Genomic DNA, 7,858 nt, shown 5'->3' with positions numbered 1-7,858 from the left:
ACTTATTACAGCTTGACAAAGGCAACACACGGCTTGACACCTGTTGTCCGCTTTTCTGTTGAAATACCTCCACACTGAAGAGCTGATTTTTTTGGTATTTTCACCAGGCATGTCAATGGCCATATTCCTCCCACGGACAACAGGTGTCTCCCCGGGTGCCTGACTTAAACAAACCACCTCACCATCAGAATCCTCCTGGTCAATTTCCTCCCCAGCGCCAGCAACACCCATATCCTCCTCATCCTGGTGTACTTCAACACTGACATCTTCAATCTGACTATCAGGAACTGGACTGCGGGTGCTCCTTCCAGCACTTGCAGGGGGCGTGCAAATGGTGGAAGGCGCATGCTCTTCACGTCCAGTGTTGGGAAGGTCAGGCATCGCAACCGACATAATTGGACTCTCCTTGTGGATTTGGGATTTCGAAGAACGCACAGTTCTTTGCGGTGCTTTTGCCAGCTTGAGTCTTTTCAGTTTTCTAGCGAGAGGCTGAGTGCTTCCATCCTCATGTGAAGCTGAACCACTAGCCATGAACATAGGCCAGGGCCTCAGCCGTTCCTTGCCACTCCGTGTGGTAAATGGCATATTGGCAAGTTTACGCTTCTCCTCCGACAATTTTATTTTAGGTTTTGGAGTCCTTTTTTTACTGATATTTGGTGTTTTGGATTTGACATGCTCTGTACTATGACATTGGGCATCGGCCTTGGCAGACGACGTTGCTGGCATTTCATCGTCTCGGCCATGACTAGTGGCAGCAGCTTCAGCACGAGGTGGAAGTGGATCTTGATCTTTCCCTAATTTTGGAACCTCAACATTTTTGTTCTCCATATTTTAATAGGCACAACTAAAAGGCACCTCAGGTAAACAATGGAGATGGATGGATACTAGTATACTTATGGATGGACTGCCGAGTGCCGACACAGAGGTAGCTACAGCCGTGGACTAACATACTGTGTCTGCTGCTAATATAGACTGGATGATTGATAATGAGATGAAATCAATATATATATGTATGTATATATAATATCACTAGTACTGCAGCCGGACAGGTAGATAATATATTTATTAGGTAATGATGACTGATGACGGACCTGCTGGACACTGTCAGCTCAGCAGCACCGCAGACTGCTACAGTAAGCTACTATACTATAGTAGTATGTACAAAGAAGAAAGAAAAAAAAAAACCACGGGTAGGTGGTATACAATTATGGATGGACTGCTGAGTGCCGACACAGAGGTAGCTACAGCCGTGGACTAACGTACTGTGTCTGCTGCTAATATAGACTGGATGATTGATAATGAGATGAAATCAATATATATATGTATGTATATATAATATCACTAGTACTGCAGCCGGACAGGTAGATAATATATTTATTAGGTAATGATGACTGATGACGGACCTGCTGGACACTGTCAGCTCAGCAGCACCGCAGACTGCTACAGTAAGCTACTATACTCTATAGTAGTATGTACAAAGAAGAAAAAAAAAAAACAACGGGTAGGTGGTATACAATTATGGATGGACTGCCGAGTGCCGACACAGAGGTAGCTACAGCCGTGGACTAACGTACTGTGTCTGCTGCTAATATAGACTGGATGATTGATAATGAGATGAAATCAATATATATATGTATGTATATATAATATCACTAGTACTGCAGCCGGACAGGTAGATAATATATTTATTAGGTAATGATGACTGATGACGGACCTGCTGGACACTGTCAGCTCAGCAGCACCGCAGACTGCTACAGTAAGCTACTATACTATAGTAGTATGTACAAAGAAGAAAGAAAAAAAAAAAACCACGGGTAGGTGGTATACAATTATGGATGGACTGCTGAGTGCCGACACAGAGGTAGCTACAGCCGTGGACTAACGTACTGTGTCTGCTGCTAACATAGACTGGATGATTGATAATGAGATGAAATCAATATATATATGTATGTATATATAATATCACTAGTACTGCAGCCGGACAGGTAGATAATATATTTATTAGGTAATGATGACTGATGACGGACCTGCTGGACACTGTCAGCTCAGCAGCACCGCAGACTGCTACAGTAAGCTACTATACTCTATAGTAGTATGTACAAAGAAGAAAGAAAAAAAAAACCACGGGTAGGTGGTATACAATTATGGATGGACTGCCGAGTGCCGACACAGAGGTAGCTACAGCCGTGGACTAACGTACTGTGTCTGCTGCTAATATAGAGTCTAGACTGGATGATAAATTATTGATAATGAGATGAAATCAATATAATATCACTAGTACTGCAGCCGGACAGGTACTATATATATTTATTATGTAATGACTGATGACGGACCTGCTGGACACTGTCAGGTCAGCACAGCACCGCAGACTGCTACAGTAAGCTACTATAGTAGTATGTATAAAGAAGAATGAAAAAAAAAAAAACACGGGTAGGTGGTATACAATATTATATATATATATATATATATATATATATATTATATACAATTATATATATATATATATTCAACTGGTGGTGATTGATTATTAAACTGGTGGTCACTTCAGGACAGGTCACGTTGCAACTTGCAACTAGTACTCCGAGGCCTAAGCAGACAATCACAAAATATATTATTATACTGGTGGTCAGTGTTTTCACAACAATGGCAGTGTGGCACTGACTCTGGCAGCAAAAGTGTGCACTGTACGTTATATGTACTCCTGAGTCCTGCTCTCAGACTCTAACTGCTCCCCACTGTCAGTGTCTCCCCCACAAGTCAGATAATACACTTACAGTCACACTATCTAATCTATAAATATCACTTCAGCAAGTAGTATAGTAGTATACAGTAGTACTCCTCCTAATAATAGTGCTAAAAGTAGCCTGCTAGCGATCAGGTCGGAATCTTCCGACCTGATAGCACGCTAGCTATTTTTTGTAGCGCTGTGATCAGGTCAAAACTCGGCAAAACTGCGCATGCGTATGCACCGCAATGCGCAGGCGCGTCTTACGGGTACAAAGTGGATTGTTGCTGGGCAATGGAGTTAACGAAGAATCCATTCACACAGCCAATCGCAAGAAGATTGGCAGGACGAAGGCGTTTATGGATGTCAACTGACCGTTTTCAGGGAGTGGCTGGAAAAACACAGGCGTGTCCAAGCGTTTGCAGGGCGGGTGTCTGACGTCAATTCCGGGACCGGACAGGCTGAAGTGATCGCAGCGGCTGAGTAAGTTCAGACCTAATCAGAAACTGCACAAAACCATTTTGTACCGCTCGGCTGCACAAGCGTTTGCACACTTGCAAAGCGAAAATATACTCCCCCATAGGTGGCGACTATCTGATCGTATCGCTGCAAAACGTAGCTAGCGAGTGATCAACTTGAAATGACCCCCTATGTCTATTAGGGACAGTATTCCTTGTCTTGTAGACAAAGGGGGTAATTCAGAGTTGATCGCAGCATCAAATTTGTTAGCAGTTGGGCAAAACCATGGGGGTCATTCCGACCTGATCGTAGCTGTGCTAAATTTAGCACAGCTACGATCACTTACACTGACATGCAGGGGAACTCCCAGCACAGGGCTATCTCACCCCGCATGTCAAGCCGCTTTCCCTTCCCCGCACAAGTACAAAGGCATTGCACAGCGGCGATGCTTTTGTACTTGAAGAGTAACTCCCGGCCAGTGCAGCTCCTGCTTCTGGCCGGGAGTTACTCGTCGCTGCCCAGGTCGCAGCGGCTGCGTGTGACATCATGCAGCTGTTGCAGCACACCCCCTGCACGGTCCGGCCATGCCTGCGTTGGCCAGAACGCGCTCACAAAATGCCGAACAAACGCCGCGCCGACCCCTCCCACCCAGCGATCGCTAGGCAACAACAGCCGTCGGCTGTCTCGCATGTGCCGGCGCACTACGGTGCCAGCACATGCGCACTTCTGACCTGATCGCTGCGTTGCCATGTCCATGTGCTCTGCAGGTATGGCAGATATAACATGTGCAGAGAGAGTTAGATTTGGGTGGGTTATTTTGTTTCTGTGCAGGGTAAATACTGGCTGCTTTATTTTTACACTACAATTTAGATTGCAGATTGAACTCACCACACCCAAATCTAACTCTCTCTGCACATGTTATATCTGCCCCCCTGCAGTGCACATGGTTTTGCCCAACTGCTAACAAATTTGCTGCTGCGATCAACTCTGAATTAGGCCCTAAGTGCAAAGGTCATGAGTAGATGAAAAACTGAGTGGGAGTTGATGGTATTGGAGAGAGTCTGATAACTTTACAGTGCCAAAAGTGCCAAATATATGGGTGAGTCTAATGTTTGGGGCTCTGTGATGAGAAGAACTCACGGAATGACCCCCATAGCACCCGTCTCTGATCTTCCATTACTATGGAGTGGTTATAAAATTCATTATATTCCTCACATTGGAATGTTTCAATATCTTCAGCTCTGGAGCCTCTATAGCAGGCAATGCTCTTCCCCAATGTTCTCCATTAGAATCCTGATATTGATGACGTCTCACTACCCGCTATACACAGATACTCATGAGCAAACATGAGAGTGGTACAATGGGAGACTCTGCACTCAGATTGCAATTAATGTTACATTCACATATGTGCCTATTACAGAAAATGCCTGTAAAGTATAATTAGGTAAGAGGTAATCAAGAGACTATATAGTGACTATGTACAGATGTGGCCAGGCTCATCTTACTGCAATGCGGCAGGTTGCATCACAGCATGCTGCATGACATGCCAGGCTGCGACTATTCGCACCGGCGATCACTTCATGCAGCAAGCCGTGTTGCAGTATGCTGCATTTCATGGCTACATCTGTATCTTGTTCTGTTAAGGCTTTACCAACATTTTGTTTGACTTCTCAAACATTTGCTCCAGATACTGGGAACAGTAAGGTACCGTTGGTTGTTTGTAATATTAATATATTCCCTGCTACTATGACCATTACTAAATGCTGCTACGGGTTAGGTTGCTTCATTTGGAAAGAAGCCTGACACACTCCTCTCTATCCTGAATATTAGATGGAATTTGGTTTGTTCATGTAATGGAGCATATCATATGCATTATAACTAACTCACCGGCCAAATGCATGGCCATTTGAAGGTCTTAACATCCCATCACTAACCAATGGTTTATAATTTCATTGATCACATCCACCTGGGCGCATTCATTTCACATCCACCTGGGCGCTGGGTCACTCAGTCTCCACCTGAGCATCACCTCCCTGTGTAATTGTTCTTTACAGGAAAATGAAGCTGAGCTTCATAATACTGTAGGTCAGGGGCCTGATTCTGAGGTGCATGCGTCTTTATTCTAACGCCGCTACGATTCTGGCAGTGGCGCGTGTATTTAGAAACACCAACGGTGGCAACATCAAAGCTTGCTGGCAGGGGCAGTCTCGCCATCTGAACATGGTATCCATAGTCAGCGCTACTGCATCTTTAGACACAGCTGCTGTAAGCGACACGCCCGCATTTGGCTAGTCACTCCCCTGTTACCCTTACTTTTATATATCTGAATGGCAAAATACAGAATACAAATCTGGCAATAAAATGTAAATAACATTTGTAAAATATTATACATTTCATATATTTTTTAAATAAATATGAATAATTATAAAATGAGTTGCAATTGTAAAAATATTAACATACAGATGGAGCTACATCGCAGGCGGGAGCCAGGAATGCCAGCAAGCGCACAGGGACGCTCCCATTCACTTTGAATTGGGCATGCGCGTCTACGTCACATGCACGCTCCATTCGTGCCCAGCGGTCCGCCTCACCGGGCGCACTCAGTCTGTAGGGCCTATTTCACAGTTGTAAGCAAACCCAATAGTTTGCATACAACTCAAATGGCGGGAGGTCTGTGCCAATGCAGATCCTGTTTCTGAGCATGTGCAAAATGGGTCCAGCGTCGTTGCACGTAGTGGGCTTCATGGAGGGGGTGGTCAGTGCTCCTCCAACACGCCCCCGTTTTCTGGGAGTGCTTCCAACGGACATTTACTGGCCTCAGCTATGAATCTGAGACAGTCATCTAAGTAACCTGAGGGTTACTCAGATGGCCAATGTTCTTGCAAGTGATCTGATGGCTTATGGCTGTATATAAGGATATAGCTACAGATTACAGAAGCCGGCATATGCAGTAGTACAGTGTAGGAGTAGCACAGCTATTACTGCTTACCGTGATACTCTGAATAAGGCCCAGAATTCCAAGTATTATTAAAGAAGGAGAACCTACAAAAAAAACTGAGATAAACATCTACCTGGAGGGTAAGCTTGGAGGTGACACATGAGATCAACAGAACTCATTATTGTTTGAGCCAAAAAGGGAACAAAACCAGTAAGTGTCTGTTACTGAATAACATCTTCAGTGACACCATGGCCAAGAATTCAGATTATATGAACAATGAACATCTTGTTCTCCCCTGATGTTGTATAATAGCGTTAGGCATACCGTATTAAGGATAAACTCTCACAGGCCTTAATAAGATGGAACCTACACAACATATTTCGGAAGTAAATGCTCCAGATGGATGATTTACCATCATGGAATTGAATTCATGACGTGTCCTCTATCAGGGTTTCTCTGAGGACTTGTATACTTAAAAAAATGGTTCATGGAGTTCTTAATAAATAACATCAATAGTTTTTTCTTTGAAATATTGCCCGTCCAAGCAAAATGTAATATCTTCCGGTCCCATGTGACATAGCTAGGTTTGGTAACATATACAGTTGATGGTTCATTCAGTCTATTTGCTATTTGCTTGAGCAAAACACATTCTCTTCATGGCAATACATTTTACTCTTATGTAGTGGGTTTATGTTATATTACTACACCAAACTGTTGGACGCTGGTTAATCTGATAAAAAATAAAGCAGGTGAGGTGAGTACCTAATGTGCAGGGTACTGGGGACCACTGATATTATTTGAATAAACACTTCAACTTCTATTAATAACTTTTAAAAACAACTCTGGGGTCTATTCATGAAGCAGTGAAAATAGTGGAGAAGTGAGCCAGTGGAGAAGTTGCCCAAGGCAACCAATCAGCTGCTCTGTATAATTTTATAGTAAGCAAATGATAAATGTTACTTCAGTGGTGATTGGTTGCCATGGATCTCCAAAAGACGGAAAGATGGAGGTTTTAAAAGTGATTACGAAAATATGTAAGTTTTCTCCAGTTCATAAGGCATTTAGGGGTAAATTTACTAAAGCTTCTGATTGGTTGCTATTGGCAACATCACCTCTTATCATTTTCAGAAGCTTTAGTACATTTACCCCTAAGAACTGATTTGCCTCCTTTTTTTTTTTTACTTTATGTGACTTTATATGAATTCAGTGGTTGCGCCCCTCAAAGCCGTTCCATAAATCAATTGAAAATGTAAAAGTAAATTAGCTATCAAAGCAACATGGGAAGTGATTTCCAGGAATAGAAAAAGCATATCAAAATAACACATATCCATATATATAAAAGTCTAGTGCAGAAATATGCTTTAGTGGTTGGAGACTTTGATTAATCTGCTTGAATCTCTAATAAGAACTACTGTAAAGGGCCCATACACTTACGCAACATGTCCGTCTGACATGTCGCCGGCGATCACTCCGGCAGCCTCCCAGGGGGCAGGATCGCCCAAGATACATCGTATGCTGTGCTTTTGCATACAATGGGGTATATTTACTAAGGTCCCGATTTTGACCGAGATGCCGTTTTTTCTTCAAAGTGTCATCTCGGTAATTTACTAAACTCAAATCACGGCAGTGATGAGGGCATTCGTAATTTTTTGGAAGTCCAAGAAAAAAATTACGAATGAATACACCATCGGTCAAAACGCGGCTTTTTAACTATGAATCTCGGTAATTTACTAAGA

The sequence above is a fragment of the Pseudophryne corroboree genome, chromosome 4 (genome assembly GCF_028390025.1).
Source record: "Pseudophryne corroboree isolate aPseCor3 chromosome 4, aPseCor3.hap2, whole genome shotgun sequence".
Lineage (NCBI taxonomy): Eukaryota > Metazoa > Chordata > Amphibia > Anura > Myobatrachidae > Pseudophryne > Pseudophryne corroboree.
The sequence above is the reverse complement of the archived record's forward strand: the minus strand, read 5'-3'. Positions refer to the sequence as shown.